The sequence below is a fragment of the Sapajus apella genome, unplaced genomic scaffold (assembly GCF_009761245.1).
Source record: "Sapajus apella isolate SASKATOON/1434 unplaced genomic scaffold, GSC_monkey_1.0 scaffold2, whole genome shotgun sequence".
Taxonomy (NCBI): domain Eukaryota; kingdom Metazoa; phylum Chordata; class Mammalia; order Primates; family Cebidae; genus Sapajus; species Sapajus apella.
In genome coordinates, this window is record NW_022436942.1 from 79,307,030 (window position 1) to 79,324,332 (window position 17,303).

The following is a 17,303-nucleotide window of genomic DNA, read 5'->3' on the forward strand; positions in this document are numbered from 1 at the left end:
CTGGGCATGGTGGCGCGTGCCTGTAGTCCCAGCTGCTCAGGAGGCTGAGGCAGGAGAATTGCCTGAACCCAGGAGGCGGAGGTTGCGGTGAGCCGAGATCGCACCATTGCACTCCAGCCTGGGTAACAAGAGCGAAACTGTCTCAAAAAAAAATAAATAAATAAAAAATAATAGCTAAATGTCGTGGTGTGCACCTGTAGCCCCAGCTACTTGGGAGACTGCCTGAATCTGGGAGTTTCAGGCTGCAGTGAACTATGATGGCACCACTGTACTCTAGCCTGGGTGACAGCATGAGACTCTGTCTCAAAAAAAAGTAATAAAAATGACTGGGACTCCAGCCAGGAGGATGAGGGCACAGCATAGATAAAGGCTAAGAAGGGTAAATGACACTAGGGCGTGCCAGGAACTCAAGTGTCCCATGTGCCCTGGCATGCAAGGGTGAGCAGGGGAAAGGTGAGAAATGTACCTGGACAGGTGGGAAGGATTAAATCTTGGCGTATCATTCACTCATTCATTCATTCACTCATTCATTTATTTACTCGCTCATTCAACGATACTTATTGGGCGCCTCCTTTGTGCCAGGCAGGTGCTGTGGATACAATAATGAACAAACAGTAGTGAAAAATCCCCGCCTGCAGAGAGCTTGCTTTCTGGTAGTGAAGACCAACAATAAATAGGATAAATAAATAAAACTATAGTAAAGAAGATGGTGATAAGCGCTAAGCACGAAAACAAAGCAAGGAAACGGATTAAGAGGTTGTGTGTGTGTGTGTGTGTGTGTGTGTGTGTGTCAGGGTGTGTGTATTTAGGTGTTCAGTCTTACATAAGGTGATTAGGGAAGGCCTCCCTGAAAAGAAGACATCTAAGAAAAGACATAAGAAGGTAAAGAAGCCGGGTGCGGTGGCTCATGCCCGTAATCCCAGCACTTTGGGAGGCCAAGGTGGGCAGATCACCTGAGGTCAGGAGTTCAAGACCAGCCTGACCACATGGAGAAACTCCATCTCTACTAAAAATACAAAATTAGCTGGGTGTGGTGGTGGACACCTGTAGTCCCAGCTACTTGGGAGGCTGAGGCAGGAGAATCACTTGAACCTGGGAGGCGGAGGTTGCAGTGAGTTGAGATTGTGCCATTGCACTCCAGCCTGGGCAACAACAGTGAAACTCCGTCACAGGAAAAAAAAAAAAAAAAAGAAGGTAAAGAGTGAGCCACGTGAATAGCAGAAGGAAGAAGACCCTTCATGGCAGAAGGAATGACAAGTGTGAAGACCCTCTGGTGGTACCACCCAGCAGCAAGCATAAGGAACATCAGTGTGTGCCTGGAATGGAATGACCAAGAGCAGAGAGTGAAAGGCATGGTGGTTTAAGTAGCAAAGGGTAGTGAGGCAAATGGATATACCATCTTTTTTTTTTTTGAGATGGAGTTTCGCTCGTCGCCCAGGCTGGAGTGCAATGTCTCGATCTCGGCTCACTACAACCTCCACCCAGGTTCAAGTGATTCTCCTGCCTCAGACTCCTGAGTAGCTGGGATTACAGGTGCCCACCACCCCGCCAGGCTGATTTTTGTATTTTTGGTAAAGACGGGTCTTCTCCATGTTGGCCAGGATGGTCTCTAACTCCTGATCTTAGGTGATCCACCTGCCTCGGCCTCCCAAAGAGCTGGGATTACAGGCATGAGCCATCGCACCCAGCCAGGATATAGGATCTTTTTTTATTTTTTATTATACTTTAAGTTCTGGGGTACATGTGCAGAACACGCAGGTTTGTTACACAGGTATACACGTGCCATGGTGGTTTGCTGCATCCATCACCCCGTTATCTACATTAGGTATTTCTCCTAATGCTATCCCTCCTCTATCCCCTTGCCCCCTGCTATCCCTCCCCTAGCCCCTCAGCAACCCAAAGTGCTGGGATTACAGGCATGAGCCACTATGCCTGGCCAAGCCCCAAATTTAAGTGATGGGCAGAGGAAGAGAAATTTAGGCAGTACCGGCTGGGGCGGCTCAAGAGTGGGGAACAAACCAGAGTTTTAAAAAGTCATCCACATTGCCCAATGCTTTTGAGAATTTAAGACACACAGATCTGAGAATTACCCAGGAAAAAAACTGGCAATGGAGGTGGGTGCAGTTTCAGGGGAGAGGAGGGAGCTGAAGCCAGATTAGGGTGGGTGGGATGGGGGGCACGGAGACCGGAAGTGCAGATGATTCTTTCAAGGAGTTTGTCAATCATGACATATTTCAATTTAACTTTTCAAACTGGCTATCCCCAAGTGGAAAGCATCACATGTTTTAATCACATCAATTCTAAAAGTTCTTATATTTCCAGTGTTTGGTAGTACTTAATCCTTGAGCAATACCATATTATGAGGATTTAAAGAGCAGTGACGATTTCGCAAAGCTAAGTCAACAATTGGTTAAGACTCCAAACATCTGCCATATGGTTAGAATGACTGACAATGAACTTCAAAGCAATATAGGAGTTATTCAAACGATAAGCATTCAGACCTTAACCTATTCGGTTTTTCTTAAACTTCATGAAATCGCCGAGGGTTACATAGCTTTCAATGATTTGATCATTAATATGTTGGATGACATTTGAGGATTTCAAAAGGGAACATGAAATCAGTAATGTGTTGGTTTTATGGTTTGTTAAAATACCACCCAGTTGAGTAGGCATCTGCAGAGAGGGAAAAGACCCAGTGGATAGGAAGGGGTTGAGCTAGGTTTGGGGCAGGAGAAAGATTCACAAAGATGAATATTGTCTTAGCTTGGATCCCCACAATGCAGAGCATGAGATAGAGTCTTGCTGTCTTGCCCAGGCTGGAGTGCAGTGGAGTGATCTCACCTCACTGCAACTTCCACCTCCTGGGTTCAAGCAATTTTCCTGTCTCAGCCTCCCAAGTAGCTGGGACTACAGGTACACACCACCACACCTGGCTAATTTTTGTATTTTTAATGGAGATAGGGTATCACCATATTGGTTAGGCTGGTCTCGAACTCCTGACCTCAGGTGATCCACCCACCTGGGCCTCCCAAAGTGCTGGGATTATAGGTGTGAGCCACCACGCCCTGCTGAGAACCCCAGTACCTTTAAGGCCTGTCTATTTTTGGTATTGGAGTGATTATTTCCATCTTATCTCCTTTACAGCTTGGTCTGGAGAGTTACCTTAGACTCTCCAATGAATTTATTTAAATAGCTGCCTTTCTGCTGCTGTGTTTTGCTTATCTGGGAGGGAGAGTTTCTGTGTCTGTTCCCAGGCATCTTCTTGCAGCTGCAGAAATCCCCCACACGTCCGCTTCTAGCTTCCCTGTACTCAGTCTCTGCTGCTCTGTGGAAATGTGTCTGTGTAACTGAAGTGCTACGCAGGACTGTCTGTGTGATTGTCAAGGAGTGTTGGCCTGCCGTATAAAGTAGCTGGCACCCCCCTCTGGCATCATCTGGACTCCTGGATCCACATGACAATTAATTTTATGTGTCAGGATGCCCAGAGAATGAAATGTTATCGCTAGGTACATCTGTAAGGCTATTTCCAGAGGAGATTGGCATTTGAATGAGTTCACTGAGTAATGAAGATCTGCCCTCACTAATGGGGTGGGGGGCAGCATCCAATCCACTGAGAGCCTGGATAGAATAAAAATGTGAAGGAAGGGTGGTAAATTTGCCATCTCTCCTTGGGAGTAGGGACATTCATCTTCTCTTACCCTCGGACATCAGAACTCCACGTTCTTGGGTCTTTGGACTCTGAGACTTAAACCTCTGGCTTCTCTGGATCTCCAGCTTGTTGACGGCATATTTTGGGACTTTGAAGCCTCTGTAATCATATAAGCCAATGATATGGTTTGGACCTGTGTCTCTGCCCAAATCTCATGTTAAATTGTAATCCCCAGTGTTGGAGGTGGGACCTGGTGGGAGGTGATTGGAGTATGGGGGTGGAGTTCTCATGATGGTTTAGCACCATCCTCCCTTGATACTGTATAGTGAGTGAGTTCTTGTGAGATCTGGTTGTTTAAAAAGTGCGTAGGAGGTCGGCAGGTGGATTGCTTGAGGTCAGGAGTTCAAGACCAGCCTGGCCAAGATGGTGAAACCCCGTCTCTACTAAAATACAAAAATTAGCTGGGCTTCATGGTATGTACCTGTGATCCCAGCTACTAGGGAGGCTGAGGCAGGAGAATTGCTTGAACCCAGGAGGTGGAGGTTGCAGTGAGCCAAGATCGCACCACGGCACTCCAGCCTGGGTGACAGAGCGAGACTCTGTACCCGAAAAGAAAAAAAGAATAAGGACCTCCCACGTCTCTCTCTGACTCTTGCTCCAGCCATGATTTTAAGTTTCCTGAGGCCTCCCCAGAAGCAGAAGTTGCTATGCTTCCTGTACAGACTGCAGAAGTGTGAGCCATTACACCTGTTTTGTTTGTAAATTACCCAGTCTCAGGTATTTCTTTATAGCAGTGTGAGGCCAGACTAATACGACCAATTCCCCTAATAAATCCCCTCTTCTGTATCTGTACTTATATCCTACTGGTTCTGTTTCTATGGAGAACCCTGACTAATACAGTCCAGTTGTGCCTAATATTAGCTTCCTATTGGAAACAGATGCTCGGTGCAGCAAAGAAAAATTAGCACTGAGACAAAGGATTTTTTAGCAAGCAATTTTTACTTCCTGGACTGCAGGAAGAGTACTCTCGCCAGCCATCTTGCCACAAGAGTACAATGAACAAAGGAAAGCAGGTATATTTGTCTCGTATGCAGTTAGGGTCATCCTTACTGCTGTGTCTGATCTCCATTGGCTGGAGCCAGACCTCATAATCTAAAACTAAAACCCGATTGGCTAATAACTTAAAACTTTTCTAAAAGGGTAAGGGGCATAGGCTGTGAGCTGGGACGTGCCCGTGAGCATGTCCAGAACACATATCTTGGTTAAAGTACAAGGACATAGAATGTACTACATGTCGGTAAGCATGGCATGTCTAATAGCTACATGGGATAGGTCTCAACAAAGAGTTATTAGCACACTTAAGATTTATTCTTGAAAAGAAAGAAAACTTTAAAGAAGAACTTTTTACTTCCCATACTTCCCCTGGACTCCTATGGGCCCTTATATTCTACTTATTTTGTATTTGTATTTTTAGAGTCAGGGTCTTACTCTGTCACCCAGGCTGGGGTGTAGTGCCAAAATCATAGCTCACTGTAACCTCAAACTCCTGGGCTCATGCAACCCTGCTACCTCAGCCTCCCGAGTGGCTAGGACTACAGATAATGAGCTTACCACACTTAGCTAACTTAAATTTTTTGTAGAGCTGAGACGGCTGTGTTGCCCAGGCTGGTCTCAAACTCCTGGCCTCAAGTGATCTTCCTTCCTTGGCCTCCTAAAGTGCTGGGACTGTAGGTATGAGCCACCGCACCCAGCCCATTCTACTTCTTTTTGCTTAAACTGTTTTGAATTGGGTCTCTGTGACTTGAAACCCAAAATGTCCTTATGTTCCAGGAGTGAATGGAATGGAAGGACAAATGGGCAGAAAATTGAAGGCTGGGGAGTGACTGGCAGGCTTGACATGGGGTCTGGATAGAAAGGCAAGTAAACCAGGGTGTAGAAGAAAGGCGTCAGCAGTCCAAGGTGCTTCCTCCTTGAAACCCCAAGACTTTCTTCTCTGAATCCCTTCTTGGATCTGAATCAAATTCACTGGGCACCTCCTGGTCCCCCTGTGATACTGGCTCTTGCTAACTCCTATCAGCCTGTTTTCTGTAGGCCCCAAGAACTCTATAGAATTGTGAACACCCCCCTGTTTAAAAGTAGGAAGACTGTGGAGCCCCGTCCCTGATGATTACCATAATTCATCTCCTTGTATTCTTTTTTTTTTTTTTTGCCAGAAAACTCAGAGGTCCTGATAAGGCAGCCAGCCAGGCCCCAGGGAGGTGTCTGTGAGCGCTGCACAGGCCGTGAAGGCAGGAAGCAGGTTCCCAGCCCGGAAGTAGGGCTTCCCTGGAGCTGCACTCAGGCACCAAGTCTGTGGGTTTCATGGTTCTTGCTCTGCTGTCTGTATTCACTCCTTGTATTCTGGAGAACAGAATACAAGGAGATGAATTATGGTAATCATCAGGGACGGGACTCCACAGTCTTTCTTACTTCCAGGAAGCAGTTTCCCCGCCTGGAAGGAGCTAGGGCTTCCCTGGAACTGCACTCAGGCACCAGGTCTGTGGGTCTCATGATTCTTGCTACAAACAGCTCAGTTGGACTTGTGGGTCTTAGGCACTTTCTCCTTGTGATATCTGGAGAGGCACGGAATAAAGCTGCATCCAGTCTTCAACTTACCCAAAGGACAGAAACCTGCACAAAAATTGTCTCAATGCCTAATATCACAACATTTTCTCCATCCTCCTTCCTGGCTCCAAAGCACCAGGGAGATAGCTCCTGAGGATCCTGAAACCAACTGGCAAATGGCAAATATTGTCAGGGATAAACATGCAAATTTATGCATAAAATAGGAAAGAACACCAATGGTCAGAACTTAATCACATGGTCACACCCAGCTGCAAGGGAGGCTGGGCAATGTAGTCTTTAGCCTTTGGCAATGTGCCTAACTAAAAATTCTATTGTTATGAAAGAAAGGGAGAAAGGACATTGAGGGAAAATAGCAATTTCTACCACAACATTCGTTCTGTTTTTGCCATTTTGGCCCTGATATAGAACTAGGAGTGAGGGAACTGCCAGGACTGGAAAGAATCCAGCTCTTTAGAATTCTCTCTACCCCAACACTAGGATATGAAGGGAGAATTTAGAGGGGGCAGCAGAAGGACCTAATAACAGCTGGTAGCTGTGGCATTTATTGAGCACTTGTGTGCTAGGCACTGGGTAAAGAATTTCACCTGTGTCATGCTGTTCCAGACCTCAACCAAGACTTCACTCAGTCCTCCTCTAATTCATCCATTCATTCAACACATGTTTACTGAGCACCTGTTATGTATTAGCCACTATGTTAGGGACTGGGAGACAGTGGTGAATAAGATGGTCCTCCGTTCTTGCTGAGTTTACAGCAAAGCAAAGTAGTTGTAGCATGAGCTTTGGATCCAGAGTGTCTGGGTTCAAATCCGAGTGTATACATTGTGTGAATGTGGAAGTCATCTAAACTATCTGTGTCTCAACTTCCCCACCTGGAAAACAAGGATGATAATATTACCTACATCCTAAGGCTACTGGGATGTTTCAAAGAAGAGATAGATGAAAAGCACTCAGCCTGGTACCTGGCACATAGTTGGTACTCAATAAATGTGAGCTATTCTAATGGGGGAGACAAATTTCAAATTGAAATTTTAATTAGATGGGTATGAACAGAAAGAAGAGCAGGGTTCACTATGTGTTAGCAGTGGCTAGAAATCTGGGAGTCTTTTTTTTTTTGAGATCGAGTCTTGCTCTGCTGCTCAGGCTGGAGAGCAGTGGTACGGTCTCAGCTCACTGCAACCTCTGCCTCCTGGGTTCAAGCAATTCTCCTGCCTCAGTTTCCCTAGTAGCTGGAATACAGGTGCATGCCACCACACCCTGCTAATTTTTTTTCATATTTTTAGTAGAGATGGTGTTCCACTACATTGGCCAGGCTGGCCTCAAACTCCTGACCTCAAGTGATCCACCTGCCTCAGCCTCCCAAAGTGCTGGGATTACAGGCATGAGCCGCTGTGCCTGAATCATTCTTTTTCCTGGATTATTCAGTTGAAATTTGAGATGAAACTCACACACAGCAGAGCACACAGATTTGAAGTGCCATGGATGAGGATGACGTGACTTGCCACCAGATGCCCCTTCAGGACTGGGACACTCATTTTCCAGCTGTTGGGAGTGTTGCTGCTGACAGCTCCTAGTTGAGTCCCTGCCAGAGCATTGCTCTCAGACAATGAGAGGTTGCTTCACTCAAGATCATGTCCTCGAGCCGGGCATGGTGGCTCATTCCTGTTATCCCAGCACTTTGGGAGGCCAGAGAGGGAGGGATGCTTGAACCTGGGAGGCGGAGGTTGCAGTGAGCTGACATTAAGGAAGGAAACCCTTACTCACCCTTAAGCATCTAAAACCACCTCCCCCTTGACTTCCACGTTGTATTTCAATAGGGGAAGTAAAGGCTGGCAGGCCGGTCACCACCTTTAATCACCCTCCTATAGATCACAGGCATGGTATGGAGGAACCTTTCCAGAAGGCATTGCTTTTACTTAAACACGATCAAACCCCCACCTAAGTCATGTACCCCATGCTACTTCATGGACCAAGACCCTTCACATGTAATTTCTAGAGTTGTAAGCCTTTAAAAGAGCAGAGACTTTCTTTGTTAGGTGAGCTCGGCTATTTGGGGCATTCAGCTCCGCCGCAGCTCCTGCCCAAATAAATTACCACTTCCTTCCCAGTTTCGTGTTCGAGAGGTTTGTTTCATGGCCTTTCATGCTTCAAGATCATATCATTGCACTTCGGCCTGGGTGACAGAGCGAGACTCTGTCTCAAAAAAGAAAGAAAAAGAATGGTAAATATCTGTAAGTTACAAAGCGTTCTTACAACTGATGAGAAAGACAGCTCAATGGGAATATGTGTAAATTACATTGATAGCTCCCTCCTGGCCTCAAGTGAGCCTCCCACCTCAGCCTCCTGAGTGGCTGGGACCACAGGTGAATGCTACCATACCTGGCTAATTTTCTGTAGAGACAAGGTTTCATTATGTTGCCCAGGCTGGTCTTGAACTCCTGGGCTCAAGTAATCTGCCTACACTGGCTTTTTAAAGTGCGGCGATTACAGGCAAGAGCCTGGCCTAACGATTCATTAAAGCTGCATTTCCTTCCTTTTCAGTCTTATTCTCAGCAGCTGTTGCCATTCCCAGGTAAAGCCTGATTTGCTTAAGATAATGTTAGATAACTTTCATTCTAGCAAAATGAACCAAATCTAGATTTACAGTCAAGGCATTTTTGATTTAGGGTGATGTGTTAAAAGTTGAATATAGTTTAGTACTTCCCCAGGGGAAACCATGCTACAAATAGGTATTTGATTCCATGGTCAACCCCTAACAACACTCTCTGAACCCATAGAAAACCCTCTGATATTACTAGGTAGTTTCTAAGAAAATCAGTCAGCGTCATTTTAGAAGGAAAATATATATACACAAAGATATATAAATATAAATATAAATATATCTTTATGACTTTAGGGGTAAAAAGTGGGACTTGTTAAAGAGGAAACAAAAGGCATAAATTTTAATTTCTTTGAAGAATTTAAAAACATCTTTAAAAAATTAAAAATTTTAAATAATTGAGACAAAGTCTTGCTATGTTGCCCAGGCTGGCCTCAAACTCCCGGGCTCATGCGACCCTCTCCCCTGGACCTCCCAGAGTGTTGGGATTACAGGCGTGAGCCACTGCGCCTGGCCAAAAAGCATACATTTTCTACAAACCTGTTATCCATATCCCACTTGATTGCCTGGCACTCAGACAGCTGCATCCCAAATCATCATCATCATCATCTAGATTTGTAGAATAGTTTACTGCTTAAGAGCACTTTCCCATGCTTTGTCGCATTTACCGTTATTAGAAACCAGCTTTAGAGAGGAAGACACTGACGCTCAGAGAGACAAAGTAACTCATCTCTTACCGTTCCGCAGTCCCACAGTCTCACAGGGCAGAGCTGGGATTTGAACCCCGCGGATTCCAGAGTGCTTACCTTAGCCACCTTCAGCACGCTGACTTCTTGGTGCAGAATCAGCTCAGCACACCACTGATCCCTCAAGAACTGCTCTATTCTGTCCCCTGCATCCTTCACTCCATCCTTCTAGTCACCCTGGGGCTGGAGGCTGTGTTTTATGAAGGCATCCAGCCTGTTCCCTGGGTTGTCATACCGGTCCTGGAAGCCTGCCATCTCTGTGGGACCAGGAATGAATCGTCTCTGCCTCTGCCCAGCCTTGTAAGTGGCAGCTCCCAGCCTTTCTCCAGCAGGCCTCGGAACTGCAGATGGGGTGAGTTAGAGAGAGATTTAGCTTTTTTTTTTTTTTTTTTTTTTTTTTTTTGAGATGGACTTTCGCTTTTGTTGCCCGGGCTGGAGTGCAATGGCGGAATCTTGGCTCACCGCAACCTCCTCCTCCCAGGTTCAAGCGATTTTCCCACCTCAGCCTCCCGCGTAGCTGGGATTACAGGCGCCCGCCACCATGCCCGGCTAATTTCTGGTGTTTTTAGTTCAGACAGGGAGTTCACCATGTTGGCCAGGCTGGTCTCGAACTCCTGACCTCAGGTGATCCGACCGCCTCGGCCTCACAAAGTGCTGGGATCACAGGCGTGAGCCACCTTGCGGCGGAAGAATCACTAGCTTTATCGTCTTGTCTTTTGCTTGCGGGGAGGGCTGGGGAGCCGTCCAGGCATCCGCGGGGTCTCCCTCTGCTGGCTGCCTTAGTTCAGCAGCCATCTCTCCTGACGGCTAGAAATGGAAACTGAAACTGAAACAGCTTTGTTTTGTTCGTTTTTTTTTTAAATTTTTTTTTATTGGAAACTCAAACTTAGGTGTGCTTTGAAGAGGAAAGAGGAGGTTTCTCTTTCCATTTGAGGTTGCGAGGAAAAAAGGTTGGGAGATGAAGCCAAGTGCCCCTTGGGCTTCCTTGTGAGCAAGGTTCTCAGGCTGGGAATTTCCCAGCGTGTCCTGGAGCTGGCCTGCCCCCACCATACCCCATTTCCTGCTGCAGGAGGAGACTTGTCTCCCTATGGGAACTAGGTAGCGTCTGCCCCAGGGTCAGGAGGCGCTGGCTTCTTGGGGTGAGGGGATGGGGCTTGGGCTGAGCCTGGGGAGTCCTGGGGCTTAGGATTGACTTTATTTTCTAAAAGCCTCAGGAGTCCTGGGGCTTAGGATTGACTTTATTTTCTAAAAGCGAAGGCATACCCCTTTACTGCTTGTTTTGTTCGGTATGTCCAGGTCTTCCCTATCCTCCACCAATAATCCACAGGAGGGAGGTCGTCTTTAAAATAATGGCCTTTATGGGGCGCTGTTCTCTCACGAACTTCATTTTGAAGAGCGACGGACAGTTTGTGGTAGACACCTTGGCCTTTAAAGATCTCAACTAGCAGCCAGGTGCGGTGGCTCACCCTGCAATCTCAGCACTTTGGGAGGCTGAGGCGGGAAGATCACTTGAGGTCAGGAGTTTGAGACCAGCCTGGCCAACATGGTAAAACCCTGTCTTTGTTTTTTTTTTTTTTTTTTGAGACGGAGTTTTGCTCTTGTTACCCAGGCTGGAGTGCAATGGCACGATCTCGGCTCACCGCAACCTCCGCCTCCTGGGTTCAGGCAATTCTCCTGCCTCAGCCTCCTGAGTAGCTGGGATTACAGGCACGCACCACCATGCCCAGCTGATTTTTTGTATTTTTAGTAGAGACGGGGTTTCACCATGTTGACCAGGATGGTCTCGATCTCTTGACCTCGTGATCCACCCGCCTCGGCCTCCCAAAGTGCTGGGATTACAGGCGTGAGCCACCGCGCCCGGCAAAACCCTGTCTTTACTAAAAATACAAAATAAAATTAGCTGGGCGTGGTGGCTGGGGCCTGTAATCCCACCTACTCGGGAGGCTGAGGCAGGAGAATCGCTTGAACCCAGAGGCGGAGGTTGTAGTGAGCGCAGTTGGTGCTACTGTGCTCCAGCCAGACTCCGTCTCAAATAAACAAACGAACAAAACAAAAGAAATCCCACCTTCACCTTGATACTGTGGAGCCATAAGTATGCATCTGTAGGATTCATTTTAAAAATGCTTAACAACACATGAATATGTCATTGAGGTTTGTTAAGAATGTCCCGATTTTCAGCCTGGGCAACATAGTAAAACTCCGTTCCTTTTTTCTTTCTTTTTTTCTTGAGACAGAGTTTTGCTCTTTCGCCCAGGCTGGAGTGTATTGGCTCGGTCTCGGTTCACTGTAACCTCTACCTGCTGGTTTCAAGAGATTCTCCTGCCTCAGCCTCCTGAGTAGTTTGGATTCCTGGTGCCCGCCACCATGCCCAGCTAATTTTTTTTTTTTTTTTTTTGAGACGGAGTTTTGCTCTTGTTACCCAGGTTGGAGTGCAATGGCGCGATCTTGGCTCACCGCAACCTCCGCCTCCTGGGTTCAGGCAATTCTCCTGCCTCAGCCTCCCGAGTAGCCGGGACTACAGGCACGCGCCACCATGCCCAGCTAATTTTTTGTATTTTTAGTAGAGACGAGGTTTCACCGTGTTGACCAGGATGGTCTCGATCTCTTGACCTCGTGATCCACCCACCTGGGCCTCCCAAAGTGCTGGGATTACAGGCGTGAGCCACCGCACCCGGCTAATTTTTTTTTTTAAAGACGGGGTTTCGCCATGTTGGTCAGGCTGGTCTTGAACTCCTGACCTCAGGTGATCCGCCCGCCTTGGCCTCCAAAGTGCCTGGATTATAGGCGTGAGCCACCAGGCCCGGCCTAATCTTTTTTTTTTTTTTTTTTTTTTATAGACGGAGTCTCACCCTGTTGCTCAGGTTAGATTGCAGTGGCACGATCTTGGCTCAGTGCAACCTCTACCTCTGGGATTCAAGCGATTCTCCTGCCTCAGCCTCCCAAGCAGCTCAGATTACAGGTGTGTGCCACTGTGCCCAGCTAATTTTTGTATTTTTGGTAGAGTCAGGGTTTCACCATGTTGGCCAGGCTGGTCTCGAACTCCTGACCTCTTGAATTGCCCACATCGGCCTCCCAAAGTTCTGGGATTACAGGCGTGAGCCACTGCACCAGGCCCTAAAACTCCATCTGTAGAAAATATTCAAAAAAATTAGCCAGGCATGGTGGCACTCACCTGTAGTCCCAGCTACTTGAGAGGCTGAGTTGGGAGGATCACCCGAGCCTGGGAAGTCAAGACTGCAGAGAGCCGTGATCAAACCACTGCACTCCAGCCTGGGCAACAGAGTGAGACCCTGTCTAAAAAAAATTAAAATAAAAATGTCCAGATTCATGACACCCTGTGTCTCATTCTGCTTGATGGAGTAAAAGATACTGAGCCCGGAAAAACTGGCTTAGGAGATTCAGGCCGGGTGTGGTGGCTCACACCTGTAATCCCAGCACTTTGGGAGGCTGAGGTGGGTGGATCACAAGGTCAAGAGATTGAGACCATCCTGGCCAACATGGTGAAACCCCATCTCTACTAAAAAATACAAAAATTAGCTGGGCATGGTGGTGCGTGCCTGTAGTCCCAGCTACTTGGGAGGCTGAGGCAGGAGAATTGCTTGAACCTGGGAGGCGGAGGTTGCAGTGAGCCGAGATCGGACCATTGCACTCTAGCCTGGCGCCTAGGGACAGAGTGAGACTCTGTCTCAAAAAAAAAAAAAAAAAAAGAAGATTCAACAGTTGCCTTGGAGAGGGGAAAAGTACTGTGTTCAGAGATGCCTGTGAAGAGTTTGAGTTAAAAAACCTTTTTGAAAACTGAAAGTGGAAAAGAGTAATACTTACATATAGTACCCCCATAACATATATAAATGTATTAGTTGTATCTAAATAAATTAACTAAATATTGGAAGTGCATATTTCATTTCCTATAAGTTTAATCAGGGCTACGTCAATACATTTTTATTTATTTTTCATTTATTTATTTTTATGTTTTTCCCCATTGGTCTGTGTGATTCTGAAACACATTCTTTATTTTCTTACTGGCAAATATTTGTTATTAGTCCACTGGGAAAACTGATTGGAATTGGGGATCACCTTGTATTTGGGCATTTTTGGTAGATGTGCTCATATTTTACAAACTGTGGCTTCCAGTACATCCTCCTCATAGGAAACTGACATTTTTATCAATTTTCCTCTCTTCCACAAGGTGGTGCTGCACACGCACCTAAAACAACCACCATTTCTAGTTCCTAGGATCCTAGTGCAGAAGAGGCAGAGGGGATCTGCTTAACCCTTGTTTTGCAGGAGGCGGACAGGAGCCCAGAGTGTTCACCAGGGCTCTTTGACATGATGGTATTAAAATTCACTCCAATAGCTATTACTTATCAAGCACTTTGTGTATACCAGGCTCTTTACACAGTTTATTTTATTATTTTTTCGAGATGGGGTCTGGCTCTGTCACCCATGCTGGAGTATATGGCACGATCTCAGCTCACTGCAACCTCACCTCCCAGGCTCAAGTGATTCTCCCACCTCAGCTTCCTGAGTAGCTGAGACTACAAGTATGCACCACCACACCAGGCTAATTTCTGTATTTTTTTTGTAGAGATGGGGTTTTGCTATGCTGCCCAGACTGGTCTCAAACTCCTGGGCTCCAGAGATCCACCTGCCTTGACCTCCCGAAGTGCTGGGATTAGAGGCATGAGCCTCTGCACCCAGCCTCTTTTCACAGCTTAGTTCCCATAATCCTCATCAGACTCTGTGATGTAAGTTCACACCATATTACATTATGAGGTAATTGAGTCTCAGAAAGATGATGTGACCTGCCCAGAGTCACACAGCAAAGAAGTAGACAAGCTGTGATTCTTCTATTTTTTCTTTTTTTTTAGATTAGGGAGGCCAGACAGACAAGCTGATTCAAACCCAGGATCCCTGATTCTAAATGCCAGAGGCTTACCCACAACATTGTCCAAGCAAGGCTTGGAGAATACAGAAATGAATAAGGCAGCCCCATTCTATGGGCAGCTTGTTATGTGTCGTCTCTACTGGGAATCTTCAGGGTGAGATGCTGGTGGTCCCAGGGTCTAGCACAGAGCTTGGCACACAGTGGGGCCTCAGTGAATGTTGGCACACAGTGGGGCCTCAGTTAATGAATGAATGACACCATGTTTCCTGGGAGGCATAAGCACTTCCTGTACCCTTCTGCTTGTCCCATCGAGGCTTCTATCAAGGGTCCCCACCTTTGAGTATAGTGGCTCAACCACAGTGGACCATCCCAAAGGTCCTCTCTGGTTCCGCATTGCAGACATTCTGTGCATGGAGGTGTGGGACCTCTTTCCTGAGGTGCGTGCTTCTTCATTTACCCCAGAGTTTCTTAACATTTTGGAGTCTTGTGCACGCCAGAGGAGATGATGAATGCAAGGGGCCCTTTCTCTAGAAAACATGTTTATGCTTATATTCTGCATGCAATTCCAGGGGCTTCCTGAAAATTTCTTTTTCCAAAATGCAAAATTTTCCTTCTGTTGCCCCCATCATTTGCACACATTTTTGTCAAGTCCAAACATAATTTGAAGTGAGGTAGGCAGTTTCTCTCTCCTTGTGCTGTTGTCCTGGGGGTGATGTCATTGGCACCAGTGGCTGGTGGAGCTTCTCAGTTGGCTATTTTCTCAATCTCGTCCAAATCATCTGTGTCCAATCTTTCCATCTTCTTATGAAAATGCCCCTGGATTCCATTCAGAACGTTCATGCTGTGCTTGGTGTTCACCATGTTCACTGCCAGTCCCCTCCTGCCAAAGCGGCCTGTGCATCCGATCCAGTGCAGGTAGGTCTCGTTGTCAGGGTTCCTGTCTTGTCCACGGGAAGATCAAAGTTGATGACGAAAGACACTTGTTCAACATTGATCCCACAGGTGCACACGTTGGTGGTCACCAGAACCCTCTCTTTGCCCTCTCGGAAGTGCTCAGTCACCGCAGCCCTCTGCTCCACCATCATCTCCCCACTCAGCAGAGCCACCTGGTGGCCTTCTTTTGAGAGCTCTGCTGCCAGCCAGCTAGCGGTTTTGCCAGTCTGGCAGAAGATCATGGCTTGAGCAATGGTGTGTAGAGGTTACGCAGGGCCTGGAACTTCTCATCTCTGCTGCTGCACAGGACGTAGTACCGCTTATTGGTGTCCAGGGTCTCTTCTTCGCGCTTCAGTTTGATAACGTTTGGGCCTGGGACCACTTTCTGGGCAAATTCCCACACAGTCTTCAAAGGTGGCGGAGAAAAGCAGCATCTGGCAGTTCCTGGGCAGCATCCTCTGGATGCGGATGCTCTGATCCCGGTGGCCCTGAGTGGCTATCATGACGTCAGCCTCATCCAGAACAAACACCTTGATTTTCTTGGGATCAATGAACTTGAGCTTGGAGCACCAGTCCAGCACAGTCCCAGGGGTGCCAATGACAATCTGCTCACTGGTCTTCTGGACTCTTTCCAATTTATTGCCTCGAACAGCACAGGCAAGCTTCAGTTCTTTGGCAGATGGGTAAAATGTGCCCCTCTTCTCAATCGCTTTTCCTGTTTGAAGCACCAGCTCATATGCTGGGGAGAGGTACAGACACCGGGGTATCTGTCTGCTGGGTCCACTCAGCTGAGCACGGCCAGGAGAAAGGCAGCTGTTTTACCAGTGCCAGACTGAGACTGGGCAATCAGGTTCTGTGGGGGTTCAGCAAGCATCATGGGTAACGCGTTCTCTTGTATCTTGGATGGTCAGTGGGAGCCCATAGCATGGACTCCCCGGAGAAGCTGTGGTTTCAGCCGAAGTTCTTCAAAAGACTTCACCGAGTACGGGGGGCAGCTTGGATCCTGCTGCGGGACTTCCACGTGGTTTGTGTTATCCACAAGGTTGCTTCTGATCAGCTTTTTGAGTAAGGACTGGGCAGCGCTGTTCTCTTTCTCCCTTCATCTGTTTTCTCGTCAGTGGTACTGGTTTTGATAATACCATCGGTGTCTGCTTTGACTTTCTCGTCCTTGATCTGCAAATTTGTCATCGACTTTATAGCCGCTTCCTGTTCATCCACCGCCAGGGCCCACGAGTCGGTGGCCATAGTCCCGGACAAGGGAGACCCACTTGTGAAAATATGAGCCGCACCACATCCCAACGCCTTTTTTTTTGGGGGGGGGCTGTGATATCGATTTATTGCAGCTCCAATCTGAATCCACTCCTACTCACACCCCGATTCTCAGGGGCTTGGGGAAGGCCACCCAACTAGGGGCCCTGTCCCCACCAGACCCTGGACATGGGAATCTTTCCCAAGCAGGGGTGCTGTCCTTCTTGGGGGCTCCCACATCTCTCCCAGGCCTGTCCGAGCTCTGCGCAGGGCTGGCACGTGGCTATTAAGAATCTTTGCTGTGGGGCTAGATGCAGTGGTCATGTCTGTAATCTGAGCATTTTGGGAAGTCAAGGTGGGCGGATCACCTGAGGTCAGGAGTTCAAGACCAGCCTGGCCAACATGGTGAAACCCCATCTCCACTAAAAATACAAAAGAATTAGCCAAGTGTGGTGGTGGATGCCTATAATCCAAGCTGCTTGGGAGGCTGAGGCAGGAGAATTGCTTAAACCAGGGAGGCAGAGGTCGCGGTGAGCCGAGATTGCACTATAGCACACCAGCCTGGGTGTCAGAGTGAGACTCTGTCTCAAAAAAATTAAAGAAAGAATTTCTGCTGTGGAA

The 17,303-nt window shown here is 47.4% G+C and overlaps 1 pseudogene across 1 annotated transcript; it reads right to left on the reverse strand.

Annotated features, from left to right (window-relative positions):
• Positions 1 to 15,237: 15,237 nt before the first annotated feature.
• LOC116557191 lies at positions 15,238 to 16,964 on the reverse strand (annotated as a pseudogene). The gene has a single exon (XR_004271406.1). The product of XR_004271406.1 is annotated as an ATP-dependent RNA helicase DDX19A pseudogene (transcript).
• Positions 16,965 to 17,303: the final 339 nt, after the last annotated feature.